The sequence below is a fragment of the Amphiura filiformis genome, chromosome 7 (assembly GCF_039555335.1).
Source record: "Amphiura filiformis chromosome 7, Afil_fr2py, whole genome shotgun sequence".
NCBI classification, from domain to species: Eukaryota; Metazoa; Echinodermata; class Ophiuroidea; order Amphilepidida; family Amphiuridae; genus Amphiura; species Amphiura filiformis.
Genome location: NC_092634.1, coordinates 68924174 through 68944101, shown reverse-complemented (window position 1 = coordinate 68944101; position 19928 = coordinate 68924174). Strand labels below are relative to the sequence as shown.

Genomic DNA, 19928 nt, shown 5'->3' with positions numbered 1-19928 from the left:
TGGAAGATTACATATTAAGGCCAAGTAAAATAAATAACATGTATATCGTCTGGAAGCAGAACTTATTATTTGTTACAAATTTACTATTCATTTCTGTGTAAAATTTCAATTGCAAAGGCTTTGTCAACACATAAAAATGTGGAGGCCCTGATATTTTTGACGGTATTACTACCACTAGCTTGAACAAATTGCCAAAAATGGATGAGGGAGGGGACAATATTCATGTTATTTTACTTGGCCTAAAAAAATAATGGAGACTGAGACTCGCTCAATTAAGTGCAGTTATTTCAAATATAATTGAAATTTAAAAATCAACCTTGTATTAGGTTTGAACAAAATTGCAATTTTCACATCTTATCTTAAATCTGCTTTTTAATAGATTTGACCTTCAGTATTTAGGATTGAACCATTAATATCATCATTAGGTGTCATAAATCCTAGAGTGACATAAATGTATAAAAAATGTACCTTCATGTTTGGTGCATAATAAATGATCATGCTTCTTTTCAGTCTCAAGTTTATTTCATGTAGAACCTTTCTGATTTTAGGGTAGTAATATTTTGTCATATGTACATTTGGCCCCTGAATATGGATGAAGCAAACCCTTCAATATAAAGTCTACACCTACAAGGCTTTATCCATGTTCAAGGGCCAAATGTAAATATGACTTTTTTCCTGCATGTACTTTGGCCCTTGAACATGGATGAAGCAAACTCTTCAATATAAAGTCTACACCTACAAGGCTTTATTCATATGTTCAATGGCCAAAAGTACATGAGACTTTTCCCGCCCAGTGACGGATTTACCCTTTATTTCTTAATCAGATAATCTGTTACCCTCACAATCCAGAATTAAAAATGTTTCATAGCATTACTGAGGATTTTCAACCATCTTATTATATTCTGCTAATCTATCCTGTGAGAATATTTGTGCAATAAAGTGATTGCTTTCCTGATTCTCCACCAATTGGAAGTCATGATACTGATTGTGTCAGTTTTCTGAAATTTTTTGAGTTTAAAAGTCTATTTTCCACATTTCCCAGCTTCACATTTACTTGCTTGGAAATAAAGGTAGTATATTTCCACTTTGTGTTCAAGTGTCCAAGGCAGTCCAGCCTGGTTGGTAGCTGCAATTGGTCTGAAAGGCATGCTTTCCTATCATAGTGAAGGCTAAGAATATGTAGAGTCCGAGCATTTTAACAAGAGTTACAGTGGAAGACGCGAGGTCTCCATGATGTTGATTTTCAGTGATCCCAATCGACTACTTTCACTGCCACCATGGCACTGTCAATGCTGTTGATCAAGTCATGGTACTTTCTGATGGTCCTTTCTGAAACAACAAAATAACAATATTGATACAAAAGTTATAAACAGAGCTGTTGGACAATTTCATTATTATTATCCACAGCAGAAGCCTGTGAAGTTATTTTGTTATCCACAGCTGAAGCCTGTCAAGTTATAGTGTAAAATGTTCTTAAAATCCCTGCACTTCCCAGGCTGCACTTTCAATCCTATGTATTATTTTTACAGTCCATCTTATTTGTTACATTACACTACTCACTAATGATATTTCAAGCATACTGTTATCTTCAGTAGACAACAACCCTGACTATTTTAAACCTTGTTGTTCAATGATATTTTGAAATCAACATCATTAAAAATCTTGAGGGTGTGTGACCAGATTGTGGTCCAAGTGTAACACTTTTTGTTTTCTACCTCACATTGAGGCACGTCACCCAAACATTCTTATTCCAAATTTGCTCCAGTGATTTGGATTCTAGAATTATCTGTATTCCAGTTGTTCATAGAACAGTACATCTTGTTTGAGGGTTCCCTAACTATGAAGGAGTTTCAATAGAGGCCGTCAGCCTTTCGCCATCTTGTGGGTACAAATGATACGCGTGATCATGCGTCGGACACTACTCGCAGGGCGCAGCTTGCCACGCAGCTGTTATCACGCATCGACACGGTGATTTTGCTGTTCACGCATGCAGATCGAACGATCATCGCAGTGGGTACCCACAAGATGGCGGCATATGACGTCACGCTGACGGCCTCTATAGGAATTGTTGCCTAATAGCACACAGTAAGGGTGGATCAACATAATTCTACCCTGTAAATTTCGTGACCATAGCGAACTGTCCACAAGGTTATCCGTCCCTTGGGAGAGGACGCTGTTTTGAGATTTTATGCTCTGGACCCATTTTAACTCCACCCAATTTCAAACTAACTGTATAAAAATGCTGTGCTCATGATGCCATAAGGTCTTTTCCTTGGCCGATCTAAAAAGGGCAGGCAAATTTAAGCCCTGTTTCTGGGGTTATAACCACTCAACTACCATGTTTTTGTTCATACTGCCTCAACTATCTATCTCAGTCCTAAAATTTCACTGGGGTTATGAGAAAATATGAGATTTCACCTGATAACAAAATCTGCATATTAATGGGATACCAATTAAGTGGGGGGATGAGGCCCCGGGATGAGGCTGGCAATCTAGTCACCCACCTTTACTAGTCCATGACAGAAAAGAGGGTGGATAATTTGCTACCAAAGAAGGGTACCATACCAATTCTAGCAATGCATTTTGAAAAAATACATACATGTAGATGTACAGGGTGTCCCAGAACAATTAAATTACGGTACCGGGCAAATGAATTTGGTCAGCAAATCCACAAGTTTACTATCTTACCCACTTACTGCTTAACTGTGGTGTTTTGTAGGAGATTTAATATCTTTAAATTGCTCTGTTGTCCTTCAGGCACAATTGATGAACTTGGCTGGATTTCATTAAGATGGGACATGTGCAAACAAATATATGCAAAACAAATCAGGTTTGAAAAAGAAATTCATTTAAAACCATACATTATGCACTTACAGTAATTCAGCGATTCACACTTACATTAATTTTGTTCTGTTATTAGTCTGGTCAAAATAGCAATTTCATTGCATAAATTTCTGTCAGTTGTGACTTCTGACACCTTCCACCAGGGTGCCTTTATGTATTGCAGGATTACATCAATTTACATGTATTTAATGATGATCAATATGCAGAAAACATGTAATACAAGTCTTCAAGTGCTGTTCTCCTAACAAAGCGAAGCTTATCCAAGGAGTAAGGTGATGATGCTCATACATGTAAATGTGCAGAGTGCAGAACAACAAACGGTGCAAGTAAAAAGAACTGGAGAGCTGATTTAGATGACTTGGTGAGTAGCAGTAGGCTGCAAGACCCTCACTGCTGGCAGAGCTATGGCCTGGAAAAGCGTTGACAGATGGTGCTGCAACTGCTTCCGCAGAGGTAGCCTGTTCCAAGTTGGAATTGTCCTCACAAAGAAAGAGTATTTGTAGGTGATCTTCTGTGATCTGAAGTGATCTGCACCTGAATAATAAAACAAAAACCAGACCCTTATTAGTTAATACCCCAGAAAATAAAAGACAAGAGATGTACATGTATAAATTTAAGCCGCCTGAAATTAATCATTTAAAAATAGCAAATGAACATGATGAGGAAAATATGCATGCACACCCACACAAGTGACTTGGGCAAAAATTGCAACAAAATAGCAAGCACAAAATTCAGTATTGCCTGAGGATACAGTTTTTGTCATAAATCACTGGCCCAGATGCAAAGAAACATGTTGGAGTCCATGCCTCCTCCATCCATAGAACCCATTCAACATGTTCAATTAAGCCTATTGCACGGTTCCGCCATATGCGAGGAGAACCTTGAACTGGCAATAGACATGAAAGGAAGTATTACGTAACTTTACGCAATGTTATATGACTGGTTCAATTCCCATTCATGCATGCTGCCAGATCGAGGCTCTCCTTGCATGAATGGCAGAACCGTGCAATGGGCTTAATAAGAACAAACTATGGATAGTGTTTGAGAAATACATACTGCATGGCTTAGTTTAATCATCTGGTCATGGTGTGGCCTGCTCTCAGATCTTTCCCTGGGAAATAAGGTTTTTTCAAAATTGGGTCTTCAAATTTTCACACATTGTAATTTCTCTCTAAATACTTTTTAACATAAAATTGTTAAGGTTTTACAAAATTATGAAAGTTTTTGAATGCGGTAGCCTTTTATCATGTATTTAATAGGGTCAGTGGAATCTTACAGCCTGTGGATCCTTTATAGGAAGTGTTCAGAAATACTTTGGTGGGGGGCTGGAAAATATTCTTTTTCATGTCGAAAATTTTTTTATCCCCCCTCTACGCGAACCCACAACTTTTTGACCCCCCTCTTAATGGACCTAAAACTTTTTTGCCCCCCCCCCTCATATAGGTTCAAAACTATTTTAACCCCCATCATAATGTACCATTCTACATCAAATGGCAGAGGAAACATATTAATGGATTTAATGATGCTAAAATTTGTATTCATGTGCAATGAAATAGTACTCATTTCATTGGTATGTGGAATTGAGGAAATGTTTCAAATTAAAGTAGCATAAGTATGTTTATTCAACCCACTGAACCCAGTATTAATAAACTATACATTTATGATTGGAATCAGTGGCGACGGAAACATTATGATTTAGGTGGGGGGCGGGGACGAGTATATTTTGTTCTGGTTTTACTGGGAATTTTTGTTGCGCGAAGCGCGCAAAAATCTTAGACCATTTTAGCCCAAAATACAGGGGCGTAGCACAGTGGCACAGATGAAAAAAGAAATTGCAGTTGCAAATACATACCGGTTTTGAAGTTTAATATTTTTAGCTGAAAGTTCTTTCATTTGAAAGAGAATCAAATTACCTAAACAATAAGGGGTCAATGATGTTTCTAGTGCATATACTTTTGAAGCAGGGCTGTCAACTTTTGGAATTGCTTGGCGTGAGACAGTTGCGTACCGGGATTTGCCGACTTCAATGTTCATTTTGACCCATGATTATTTAAGCCATGGCACTTTCGAAAATGTGAAAAGCGGGGGTAGCAACAACAATTTTTCATGGCGATCGTGAGATTTTACTCAATTTTCAGCTTTTTATGCGTGAGATTTACTTTCAGGCGTGAGATTATACTACCTTGGCGTGAGACCGTGAGAAAGTGACCCAATGCGTGAGACTCACGGCCAATGCGTGAGAGTTGACAGCCCTGTTTTGAAGTTACAGACAAAAATAGCATCACCAAATTGCCCAAAATTTTGTGTGTGAAATTGTGACAGTAGGCACATGTACAATGTACACTACTGTATGTGACCCCAGACGATCTCCTATTCTTTACTGTAAGAAAGCTGTTTTGGATGGTCTTGATTTACACACAAATTGCTTTTGCGCTTTAACGAGTGTCGAGTTGGTGGATCATATATGGTCATTTTCACGGTAAAGGGTGTAACTTTGGATTTTTAACATTTTAATCCGTAGTGTTCTAATAAAGCCACAGAATTCCATAATTTTTGGCCACATAAGTCATCTAGTTAGCAGCTACCTTGGGTAGCATAATCAGCTTTGGGAGTTACTGCGTTCAGTTTTAGCAGGCTTAAATGTACTTAATATTGCCATTTTGAAAAACTATAAAAAACAGTAACATTTTTGTAAAACCCTGTGTTTTCTTCAGTTAGTTCATGGATAATTTTTCTTATCCTGAAAGTACAGTCATATGTTCAGTAAACACTGCCACATTAGATTTAATTGTGAACGGCCCTGTATTTTTGAGAACCGGACTTGATATTTGTCGTTTGGAGGCTTCATTTTCCGTTAACAATTGTTAACAAACTTTGTGGGTGTAGCTTTGGTTCATAATTCTTGGTTATTTCTTCACTTCTTCTTGATTTATAACAGTTGTTATCTTAACTTGAAATGGGTAACAAAAATTAGCCGATTTGCAAGCTTTTAAAATTTTTATAAAATCTTGACTTCAAATAGCCGTTTTTACGTTAACTTTTTTGAAGCCTCCGAAACAAACTGTTCAGCAAGCTTGTGCAAATATAAATAAAAGAGCTCATCCAATCTATTTATCAAAATGTAGCAAAGTAGATCCTCAAGTCACATGTTTTTAAATCGTGGAGATATATATCACCGTTTGAAAATGGGACCCAATACAAACTTTCCGTTAACAATTGAAGCCTCCGAAACAAATGAAGCCTCCGAAACAACAGTAAACTTAATTATCATCTATGCATATCTAAATTGGTGTGTTTCATACTGATATCTGCATTGTAATTATTACTTGATATGTGCAGAATGTCATAAATTTATAAAAAAATTGACATTATGGTTAATGTTTGAAAAATATACTGATACTTTAAAAAGCCTGTTTCGGAGGCTTCACATGCAAAAACACCATACTTAACAAATGGGTGAAAAAATTAATGTGTGATAAATCTACAATATCTGCCGCATAGAATCATTGATTCAATACACACAAGAAAATAACAGCTTAGATGATCCCAACACTGTTGTTTTCAAAAAAACTACTTCTGCAATGTTTAACAATTGTTAACATGAAGCCTCCGAAACAAAAAAAATGACTTGCTGTGATAATTTAATTTTTGTCACAACTGAAATTCAATACTTAGAAGCAAAGCATGAAAATTGGTAATTGTGATATTTTTTACCTATTTTTTTATGTCAACTTGTAGTACTTAGCTAAATATTTTACTTTTATGATCACCTGTGTTGTTAACTGAAGCCTCCGAAACACAAATCGCTTGAATTGCCAATTCTAAAAATAACTCCAATTTCTGTGAAACTTGGATGGGAGGTTCCTTTCATCAAGTAGTATTTGTACATGAAGTTAGACATTCAAATTATTTTAGGAACCCAATTAAAACTTAAAAAATATGTTTAAGGTTTGAAAATTTCCATTGTAAATGACACTTGATGTTAAAAATTTTCAAAACTGCAATTACAAACATAGCAAAACATGGTATAAAATTTAACTTATATCTGTTGACTTACTTTGGAATGGAATTTCACATGTATTCCAGCTTTCATGTCAAAATTTTCTGAGGTTATGTAAAATACATTTTTTCTTAGATTTTAACCAAAATGTTATGCAAATGTCAATTTTTTATTAGAAATCAAAAGGTTTAAGCCTTGAATCATTATTTTACTTGAATTTAAGTTGCTTCTATGCATGATTTCAGTAAACAGAAACATATTTAAGTGGTTTGAAATTTTGACCCTAAAAGTCAAAAGTTACACCCTTTACCGTGAAAATGACCATATTGCATGTGATAGTTTATGAATCCAGTATTATGCCAGTACCAAAGTAAGTCAAAGTCATTTAGGTTTTGGTTGTCAAAATATATTAATTTTTAGTGATTTTTTCCATTCATGCATTGAGCCCCACAGTAAAGCCATTTTTGGACCGTGCACAGGCACATTCCACTTCCCTATGGACGAATAGTGCCACCTATAGTGTGTGATGTGAGCCTGCCTACCTGTGATATGCTTCACTCATTGTTAAGTGCCTGTGTGCTATAGTCCGGGTTTGTGGTGCGCAGGGGAAAGGATACAAATTGGCACCCCAAACCTGTGAATGTACTGACGGAAATATTTTTTGTTGTTGTTGACCCCCAACTTTTTGTAGCCTGAAGTGCTCAAATCAAATGGCCCAAGGCTTGTAAAGGTCGTATAAAATTAATGTTTTGAGAAAAGAAAAAAAAATCTGACAAACCCCAGAAACTGATGAGGCCAGGAGGGAGAGGGCAAGAACCAAAACATCAATTTTATCCCAATCAGCGTCCATGCTTTTGATGACAGTGACCCCCTACCTTGGGTTTATATCATATTGTTTATTCTCATTCATATTCGATTTAATTAAACCCTGTTTTAATTAGCAACATTTTACAATTTTAGGAAATTTAATATTGTTTTTGTTGCCCAATTTACACTCGCATAAATTCATAAAAGCATGTGTCAGTCACATGTCACACGCAAGCACACTTTGTGCAAGATGTCTCGGGTTCAATTCCCCAGGGACAAAAAAAATTAATTCCGCTCTTCCCGTGGCTCACCTGGTAATGGCAGGGCAGATGACCCGGACAAAGACCTTGTTACAGTCGGTTCCAATCAGGGTAATAAGCCCGATTGTTGGCTACAAGTCACAATTTACACTTGTATAAATTCATAAAAGCATGTGGCTAACTCCAGCGTGACAGACGGGACATTTAGATAGGCTCTTTTTTTTTTTTCAAATGCCTCAACAAAAAAATCTACAAGACATATCCCAAATTGTTATACTCCAAGTCAAAGAGAACATGTCATAATTTAATTTAAAACACACAAGATGAAACCAAGTGATTCAATGGCTGTATGGTTGCAAATTGAAATACAGCGTGACAGACAGACGGAAAAAGCACCCATTTAAAAAAAAAAAAGTACATTCTTGCAAAACTCTATCTGTTCTCAAGTGAGATTTATTGAAAAATGCTGTCAAAATTAAACATTGGTACATACACTCTCAGTAAACATCATACTCAAAAAATACAACGCTGAGATTTGTATACCTGGGCTCGCCAAAGTCGTGACAGACGGGACGTGACAGACGGGACCATTTTTGAACATTTTTTACAGTGATCTTTAGAGCAATGGTGAGTTGCTCAAATATACTTCTCATGCGAAGGGAGTCAACCTCAAACAGCCAGTACCCATAAAAATGATCAAATTTTAGTGTTTACAATGGTTTGACTGCCAGATGGAATTTTAATTGTCAAAATGAGCATTAAATCATTTTTTATTTGCCAAAATTTAGTGCAGAATATGAATCTGAAGTAAAAACCAAAAATTTCTGACTTGAAATTTCCCCCCATTTGATTGTACATGGTAAGAATGCTAAAATGTGACAGACGGACACATTTTGAGATGGAATATCTTCTATACTAAATGTCAGTGAACAATTTTACTTTGTTTTTTATATGAGGCCTACTTGATATGAGATAGGAATTAAGTTTAGAACAAAAAATATATTAAAATATGGAAAATAAACAACTTTTTGATGTTTTTCTGTGACAGACGGGACATTTCAATACCCATATTTGAAGGCCGTAGTATACATTTACAATGTTAATGATGGGTTTAAAGTTTGTTGTGGAATTGCAGTAGAGATATCAAAGCTAATATTAAACCACTAATACATATCTTTTGTGCATGTACACTGGGATCAGCAATACTCATAAGATCAGCAATTTCCTGCAAAATTAGGGATACACAAACCTGTTCCAGTTCCCACTACTTCAAATTGTCATAAAAATATATTAAATTGTGCAAGGCAAAAAACAAAAGTGGTTTCTGAAAGCTTTGTTAGTCTACTTTCCAGGAAACAATAACTTGGAAGCATTGAATGAACTTTTAAAATTTATGAAAATGTACCATTTCTGTGGAGTTAGCCATGTGTCAGTCACGCAATACGCAAAGCACACTTTGTGCAAGATGTCTCGGGTTCAATTCCCCGCAGGACAAAAAAAAATTAATTCCGCTCTTCCCGTGGCTCACCTGGTAATGGCAGGGCAGATGACCCGGACAAAGACCTTGTTACAGTCGGTTCCAATCAGGGTAATAAGCCCGATTGTTGGCTACAAGTCACAATTTACACTTGTATAAATTCATAAAAGCATGTGTCAGTCACACAATATACATAAAGCACACTTTGTGCAAGAGGTCCCGGTTCAATTCCTCGCAGGACAAAAAAATAATTCTGCTCTTCCCGTGGCTCATCTGGTAATGGCAGGGCAGATGACCAATGACAAAAGACCTTAATTGTTACAGTCGGTTCCAATCAGGGTAATAAGCCCGATTGTTGGCTACACTTGACTGTCCTGCAAAAATCCCAGACCAGCTATCCACGGCAGCCCCCTTCGTTCACCAGGTCACTAATTGTGCCTGGTCGAAGTTTCGTCAGCGTTATCGCCCAGATTTCAGCTGTAACATGGTTTAATGCCTAGATATGCTCGACATAAAAAAAATGCACTGTGCTCACAAATGCGCGCACTCCCCAGTCTCTATCAAAATGTTACTCGTGAGTCAAATAAGTTGAACAAAGATAGTAGAATGGTAGGCCTACACTACATGTAGTTCTTTGGCACTTTTTTGCCAGTATAGCGTTTTAAATAGCGGCCCAGTCATGGTTTGTGCAAACAATTCCCGGGGACAAAATTTCTCCCATCTACATGTACCTATGATGACCAGTGGCGTGGCCAGCACATTGAAAGTGGGGGGGGGGCAGATTGTTAAGTTCCCCGAATGGAGTCTGATTAGCAGCAAATTTTGACATTTTAAACATTTTTCTCCGAATGACCAACAAAAGTGGGGGGCATGGCCCCAACCCCCTTCTTTGCGCACGCCACTGTCACTGATGATCACTAAAGTAATATTCACATTTCCTTTTACAAATTAACCATCGCATATATGTGCGCGACGTCAAGCGTGTGCATTGGACCATGTGCAAATGCGCTGGACAGCTAGCAGTACGCTTAATTTGTAAAAGGAAATCTGAATAATACTTTAGGCCTACCTGACAATGATTAAGCTTAATGATCATGATGATATTTATACGGTGACATACCCAACTGGTCAGAGAAATTGAAACAAAAATAAAACAATCAAAAGCGCTAGGCTTAGCCATGGTATACTACAGTGACTATGCATGCCATACATACATTGAATAATGATAGTATTGATACATGCATACAATGACATGCATACTGAGGCTTTATCATACTCATTTCATGTCATGATTTACTTACCGCATAAAACACCACGGTGTTGAACTTCACTCAGTAGTTAAAGCTGTGCCAAACTCACAAACCAGTTCACACGTCTATAATACTGCTTCTTCATACTGCTAAATATTAGCTTTTTGGGTAAATAGTACTGGTTCCGAGAATAAATCCAATAAACATGATAACCAAACCCACAGCGTCCCATGAAAATAATTTTAATTTCAGGCAACTTTAGGGACAGCCCGTGGTACTACTAGAACTGGGCCAGTACTTGTGGCTTGAACTGGGCAATTGCGAGTACGCTAGAATTGGCCCAATAAAAGTGTCACTTTTGCCGGCCTAGTATTGGGGCTTTTTTTATAGCTCAATCCGTGCCGCTAGATCTTGCCCAACACTGGCCCAGTACTGGGCTTGAAAAGTGGAAAACCGCTGTGTAGGTAATAGTACATTGCCTAGTTAACGTCGCTGTGTGACAAATAACCGGCCAATATTAAAAGTACTCTTCTAAAATTCTAGACAATATAGTTTTGTTACATGTCCTAAATTTTTAGCTAATTTAGGTGTTTGGAGAGGGTCGTACTTTTGTGTTTTAGGAAGGATATGTAAACGACAGATAACACCAAAAATATGAAGAAATTATTTCCAAACCGTGTTAAGTCAAAAATCATTATGTTGCTCATTTTCAAAAATGCTGGTTTACAAAAAGCACGCCATTGTCTGATTTCGTGAACAAAGCCACACATAACATTGTTTCCTTTCGTTTCCTTTATAATCGGTTACCCAACTGAAGCTATGAATACCAGCTTTATTGCGATATCGCACATGAAAACAGTCACTTGTGCACAACCAGAGAAGATCCGATTTAATCAGTTGAGCTGTTTCAATGAGTGTTATCTTGGTTTAATAGCTTTTAATGGGGTTAAGTCCTGCAAAGGTCGAGATGAATTCTACTGTAGACATGACTGCATCATGATGTAATTTCATCTATAGGCGTATGATGCCCTTACACCAACCGAGCGACTGACTTGTGAATTACAATTATTACGATCAGCATGGCAAATGAACTCAAAGATCTGATCAACAACGAGGAGTTCAAAACATTTATGAAAGTAACGTTATCAGAAGTAATGAAAGAATCTCTGGACCATCATACAACACGGATTGAAGAAATGGAGGCGAGACACTGTAAGCGTATAGAAGAAATGAATGAGAAACACACAGAACATGTTAAACAAATGGAAAAGAAGTATAAAGAAATGGAAGCATCACAGATGAGCCGAGCACAACATGTTGATAACAAAATCCAGAAAATGGAAGAACAATATACCAGACGTATCGAGCAACTGGAAGGGGAAATACATGAGTTCAGTTGCAACAACACACGAATGGAGTCTGTTTCCTCTAACCAGCAAGAGCAACTGGATGATCTTCTCTTAGACATTGAAAACAAATCCATGGCACTGGAGAACCAGATGCAATATTCTAGGCGTAACTGCCTTCTAGTGACTGGTATACCAGAACATAAGGGAGAGAAATCGGAAGATACTGATGAGGTGATCAAAACATTTGCGAGTGATTATCTGGGAGTTAACATCGAAGATGTGGATATTGACCGCACGCATCGTCTTGGCAAGCCACAGGCAGGGAAAAACAGACCAATTATTGTCAAATTCACTAGATATAACGCCCGCCTAGCGGTTATGAAGGAAAGGAGGAAACTCAAGGGTAAGAAAATGGGAATCCAGGAACATTTGACTTCCTTTACCCAGCACATGTTGAACATGGCAAATCAGCTCTCACAAAAAGCACCGTGGGTTAAAAAAGTATGGACATGGGACGGTCGTGTTACTTGTCTTGTGCAAACAAACAGAGAAGTTCCAGAGAAGAAAGTGACTGTAACCTGTCAAGATGATCTCGACAGGATCTGGAGGAAAGGCGCTGAAATGGTTAAAAGCGGGACTTTGAAGAAACAATGGAAGAGTAGAATCGGTGATGCATCCTATAACAGACCAGCATGGGAAAGCAGAGAAAAAACAGACTAATTATGTTAATGATAACTGTGAAAGTGTGAACTTGAATACTACAAAATTATTGACAAATGTTTGTCTTGAAGATTCAAGATATATCAGATATAAATAATAAAATTATTAACTAAATGTGTGTTCAATATTATATTCTGAAATCATTGTATATATATCAAAATGGCGTAGCTGTAGGCCCCTATACACATGCATGTTAAATATGGCTAAACTATAATAGTATTGTAAGGTTGTTCAATACGAAAATTCGATAAATTTCTGTACAATCATTAATCAGAGTCTTTCTCTTGATGAATTTTATGCAATGTTATTCAATCACTATCGAGCAAATACCATAATACTATTATTACCTTTAAAACTGTTAACTGACTAAATTAGGTACCAGGGAAATGTTTTAAGTTGTTCTCACTTAATGCTAAATTGTCCTTGCTACTTAATATAGCAATCATGTGTAAACCCATTTGGTGTGTAGATTGAATGTATGCAATGCTGATGAATATTATATCGATACTCAATATTATATCGATACTCAATTATTGAATAAGCTTAGCTCTTCACTACCCACATTTTACTTCTTAAAAACCACGGGCGTTCGTCTAGGATATTTTGCATGCAGGGTTTTCACCAAATTGTTTGTACATACGTCCTATTGAGCACTCTATAATTTGATCGTACAAAATTAAGATATACAGTATATAATACTGTTGTTGTTGTTTTTATTATTTATATTTGTTTTATAAGATTGTATGTGTGTAGACGTAAATGGCAGGTAAAGAAAAATGTATCGTTTGTAAAAAGAACATGCAAAAGAAACATCAAATTTTCTCATGTAAAATATGTAAAAACTATGTGCATAAGAAATGTATGAACCTCAGTCGAAAGGAAATTTCGTTACTTAAAATAGATGAATATGTATGTAATAAATGTTCCAAAATCAATGATGAGAATATAGATAATGATGAGGATTCTGATGGCGATAATGACCTTATGAATGAATCTGGAGAAACAATCCACGTATCGGATATTAATATAGACAAATATGATAAAATGATGTTTAATCCAATTAGATTTCAAAATAATAACAAAAATGACGAATTTATTGAAATGAACAAAATACCAGAATGCAATTATTTAACACCGGAAGAATTCAGCCAAAAATATATTGATACCAATAGTGAACTCTCCATACTGAATGTTAACATTAGAAGTATCAAGAAAAATTTTGAAAAATTAAAAGAAAATATTAAGACCTTAAATCACGAATTTAACATCATTGGCCTATCTGAAACTCACTTAAAAGAATCGCCATCCGAATACTTCAACTTAAATGGTTATAATATGGAATATACAAACAGAACAGAGAGAGAAAAAGGGGTGTTTGTTTATATATTTCCACTTCAATCAAATATAAACTGAGATCTGATCTTTGTATTTCAAACTCTAATTTTGAATCTTGTTTTGTAGAAATAGAAAGAGAAAATACACGAAATATGTTAGTAGGTGCCATTTATCGTGCACATACGAAAATTGAGCATTTCATCAAAGATATTGGTCCTATTTTTGATCAAATAACTAAAGAAAATAAGGAATGCTATCTAATGGGGATTTTAATATAGACTTGTTAAAGGATGACTGTCACAAACAAACTCATGAGTACCTTAATCTTGTTTATTCATATTCGTTCATGCCAACAATTTACAAACCAACTAGAATAACTGAACATAGTGCAACCATTATTGATAATATACTTACAAATAATCACAACGATGTAAACTCAGAAATAATAGTTACTGATGTCAGTGATCATCTATTAACTATAGTACTCAAAAATCGGGCAGTAAGAAAAACATCGCCTGATGAAAGAAATTACTTCTATAAGAGGAATCATAATACTTGTAATATAAATAATTTGAAGCAAAAACTTTCCAATGTGAATTGGCATGCTGAACTGGATAATGAAGATGTAAATGATAGTTACAATAAGTTTATACATATTTTCAATAATGTATATGATGAATGTGTGCCTTTGACAAAATGCAAGAGTAATAATAAAAAAGAACCAAAATTTCCTTGGATAAGTAGAGGTCTTCTCAAAAGTATAAAAACTAAGAATAAGATGTATAAGAGGTATATAAAAGCCATGTGATGAAACGCTTGAGTCATTCAAAACATATAGAAACAAGTTAAACACGTTAATACGAAAATCAAAAAGAGAGTATTATAAAAAGAAATTTGAATCTGTTAAACACAATCTACAAAAAACTTGGAAAACAATAAATAGTATTATTGGACGTAACAACAAAAGAAATATGCAAGCTAAATTCAAAAATGATGAAGGCGAAACGGTGTCAGATCCCCAGAAAATTTCAAATGAATTTAATGAATATTTTGTTAACATCGGACCTAAATTAGCTTCCAAGATTACAACAAATGGCAAGAAGTACTATGATTATTTAAAGAGCCCATTAAGCAGTAGCATGTACATGAAACCAATTGTTAATGAAGACGTTATAAAAATAATACATAAATTTAATCAAAACAAGAGTGCTGGTCACGATACTATTGGTAATTACGTGGTAAAAAGGATTGCAAAGGAAATATCGATTCCGTTAACTATCATATTCAACCTGTCTATTACTGCTGGTGTAGTACCAAATGAGTTAAAGATCGCAAAGGTAATTCCCATTTATAAGAAAGAAAATCCAGACGTTTTCTCCAACTATCGTCCAGTTTCTGTCCTGCCATGCTTTTCAAAAATACTTGAAAGGCTTGTATTCAACAGATGCATACATTACATTGATAAATATGAACTTCTAAATGATAAGCAATTTGGCTTTAGATCTAAACATTCTACCTATATGGCTATCTTGGAATTTATTGACAAAATTAGTAATGCTGTCGAAAACAATGAGACAACTGTTGGGATTTTCTTAGATTTGTCAAAAGCCTTTGACACTATCGACCATAGTATTTTATTACATAAACTGGAACATTATGGTTTTAGAGGAAACGTTTTAAAATGGTTTAAAGATTACTTACATAATAGAAAACAGTATGTGTATTACAATTCTTGTAAATCTGAATATAAAGATATAATATGTGGAGTACCTCAAGGCTCCATCCTAGGCCCATTATTGTTCATTTTGTATGTTAATGATATCATAAATACTTCCACCATTCTAAAATTTGTCTTGTTTGCCGATGATACTACTATAACTTATTCACATAAGGACATTGTGTCCAAATACGATCTTATCAACAATGAATTAAAAGAAGTTAATAATTGGTTTAAGGCTAATAAGCTATCAGTGAATGCAAGCAAGACTAATTATATGGTGCTTGGTACAAATCACAAAACATCACGCGTATTGTACAATGTTACTAATAATATTATATTAGATAATGTAATCCTGGAAAGGTTGAATAAGACCAAATTTCTTGGAGTGACAATTGATGAGAATCTAACTTGAAATTTCATATTACCAACATCTCAAAGAATATATCTAGAGGTGTTGGTGTAATAAACCAACTGAAACATTTTGTTCCCGAGCGAATAATGTATTCACTATATTGTACTTTAATACTTCCTTACATAAACTACGGTATCTTAGCATGGGGAAATACTTGTCACAAATATTTGGAAAAGATTTTCAAACTTCAAAAAAAAAAATACGCCCTTAGAATGATATCGAATAGTCACTTTTTAAGTCACTCAGCCCCTATTTTCAAGAATTACAATTTGCTTAATGTTTATGATAGTTATGATCTCGAACTAAGCACTTTCATGTACAAGTATAATACCAATCTGTTACCAAAGGCCTTCAATAGTTATTTCGTTGAGCAGAGGAATCACCTCAGGTATCACACAAGAAACGCTGAAGATTACAAGATCTGTCTTACAAAAACAGAGTTTGCTAACAAAACAATAAGAACCGCCGGACCAAGAAAATGGCATTCGATCGACAGATGCGCCAAAACGGCTACATCAGTAAAACTCTTTAGATCCCAAATTAAAACAAACCTTATGGAAATGTACACTTAATACCTCTTAGTTTTGATTTACTTATTTTTATTTTTCTTTCTTTTAAAACAAAAAATCGATTAAAATTAACTGATCTCTTAGCATTTATAATATTTTCTTTTAATGTCAGCTTTCTTTTGCGATTTACGTGAGCATATGTTATGAAATCTTGTCTTAAACTTATATTCTGCATGTTCTTTATTCATCATTTTTTTCCCTGCTTAGTTCGTTCTACAGGAATGAGTGAAAGGGGGTGGGGGGGGGGTGTTTGTATGTATGTAATTGTATTTTATTAGACAAATTAAGAAACTTAGGCTAAGGTTAAGGGGGTGCTTGTTCAGGCCTTTTTGGCCTTCTGAGCATCTCCTCATTCAAATGTGTTGTTTTGCTGTTATTGTTGTATTTTGAATGAAATAAAGATTTGATTTGATTGATTTGATTGATTGCTGATTAAGGGATAGATAGCCATCGGAGATTTACATTCTTGCTCAAAGATTACATTCGCTACATGTAGTCGCCACGTTCTTGATGGAACTGGTTCAAAATATAATTCTGCATAATACTTACGGCTATATTGTATTTCGACCCACTTTTCAAAACCTTTGAATACACTGTTAACATGATTGTTTTCCTTCGAGCGCGTCATAAAACATATTGTAGACGGTTTGTGTCAATTTCAATATCATTTCATTCCTTCAATTCTATTAAATTCTGATGCCTATCCCTAGGATACTACTAAGTCCTATTACATTCTGGAAACATGAAATCCGTTTAAATTAACTTTGTAATGTCGTATAGGTTCATGCATTAAATTGTAAACGGAGATTTCTATAGCTATTATTTGTAAGCTATTGAGTCTAGCCATACTATTGTTGTTTCATTATGTGTACGTTGAAAACGTTTTGAATGTGAGGATGCACACCGTCATCATCCCTATATCTTCGTGTCAAAAATTGCCGTGATAGTACGGCGAATCCTCTCGTTTTTCAATAGCTGCGCATATTCTACACATTATTACGATTTGCGCATGCTCTAGTATCCCATAATGGTGTTGTATTACAAGGAAATTCGATTTGTTTTGAGGTAAAACCAAGGTTTTGTTTTAAATACACTAACTTGAAATAAAAAAATACACTAATTAGAGGCCATCACTGTTTGCTCTGGATACATTTTTACTGCATTTTTGGCGTAACGATTTTTAAATCGAAAGTTAAAATTGTGATATATTTAATTTTGAGAATTACAATTATATAAAGGAACACATTTATGATCCAGGTGCGTGTATAATAGAAAATTCGATCACACGTGTATATCACAATGCATATGTAAACTTTCTTTATCTGTGTCAACAATAGAATATTGATCACCAACGGAGTATGAAGCTAATATGAAAAAAAATATTTATAATATAGCGTGTTGACACTGTGGGATGTACCCTATATATTGGACATTGTTCGTACGTTTCCTGTTCCCACAAGATTTGCGACATTGCAGCCGATCTGCTTTTGAGAGAAAAGATGGACCGTAAAAATAAAAAAGTAATGAAATTCATATTTGTGTATCTTTTGGATGTGGAATTCGTATAACTTATAAATGCACAAAACCACTTCAGAACAAGATGGTCATCAATCAATAATTATCTGCTGACTTCTGTTTTAAATCCATATTCATTGCTATATAATTATTGGAGAAATTCACTGCTTTATTCTACATTAACAACATAACATAACATAACATAACATAACAGACAACTTTTGGTGCGCTGTTCCTTATGACAAGCTCGTAGCGCTTACAAAGTAAAAATAAAAACATCTTAAAGTACACAAACAAAAGCCTTAAATAAATAATGTTATAGAGTACAAACCTTAAATTTACATAATACAAGGCATAAAATAACACCGTCAACAAAGGAAATCAACGGAAACATATCATGGAAAAAGATGGTCTTAATCGACTTTTTAAAACTCGCGATAGAAGAGGATTGTCTTATTGTGATGGGAAGTTTATTCCATTCCCGTGAAGCACATAGAGTAAATGTCCTGTCGCCTGCTCTAAGGTGAGCCTTGGGGTAATCCAAACGAAGAAAATCATTGACGGATCTGAGATTACGGGTTGGATGATAAATATGGAGACAAGTGTTCAGATAATCTGGTGCTAAGTGGTTTAGAGCCTTGTAGACGTAGAGGAGCAGTTTGTAAATAATACGCTGTTGGACAGGAAGCCAATGAAGAGCAGATAACAGTGGTTGTGAATCGTGCAGCTGCCCAGTTTTGAAGACGTTGAAGACGAAGGACATGTTTATGTGGAATTGAAGACAAGAGACCATTACAGTAATCCAAACGGGACAAAACAAGTGAACCAGCAGCATGATTACAAGTATCTTCATCAATATATTTTCTAGTTAAATTACGTAGATGAAATGTAGTTGTCTTGCATAAATTAGTGATGTGCGTTGTCATAGACATATTTGTATCAAAAAATGAACCAAGATTACGAACTGACTCGGATGGCAAGATGGTTAAATCTCCAATTTTGAGTGAAACATTGTTGATAAAGCGTGAGTTATGAGGAGACGATGCAATGAAAAATTCAGTTTTATCATTGTTGAGTTGTAATTTGTTTTGGATCATCCAAGTTTTGATTTGATAAATACAGTTTTGAAGTTTTGCGATAGCTTTGTCTAATTCACCAGGTATCTTAGGATTACAGGAGACATAGAGTTGGGTGTCATCAGCGTAAACATGGTAGGACACTTTGTGTTTACGAGCAATATCACCGACAGGTAATGTGTATATTGTGTAGCCAATAGGCCCAACAATTGAACCTTGTGGTAGTCCAAATGTTGCAGTTACTGGTTGTGAAAGTTCACCTGCTACATCAACGCGAATGGACCATCCAGTGAGGTAGGACTCAAACCATTTGAGAGCAACACCTTTGACACCGAGGCGATTTGAAAGACGTGAAAGTAATATTCCATGATCGATGGTGTCAAAGGCGGCAGAAAGGTCGAGAAGCACCAATAATACAACTTGGTTCGAATCCAACGCAAACATGATGTCATTTTTAACCTTTATCAAAGCAGATTCTGTGCAAAAATGTGATCTGTAGGCTGATTGGAAGGGATCAGCAAGGTTGTACAAGTTCATATGATCGGTTAATCGAGAACATGCTATCTTTTCAATAATTTTTCCAATGAATGTCAA

General features: G+C 35.5%; 1 long non-coding RNA gene across 1 annotated transcript; it reads right to left on the bottom strand.

Annotated features, from left to right (window-relative positions):
* Positions 1–277: 277 nt before the first annotated feature.
* Positions 278–3007, bottom strand: LOC140157544 (uncharacterized). The gene is made up of 2 exons (XR_011859700.1): positions 2899–3007; positions 278–1329 (listed from the first exon to the last, which is right to left on the bottom strand). It is a non-coding gene; the product is annotated as an uncharacterized lncRNA (long non-coding RNA).
* Positions 3008–19928: the final 16921 nt, after the last annotated feature.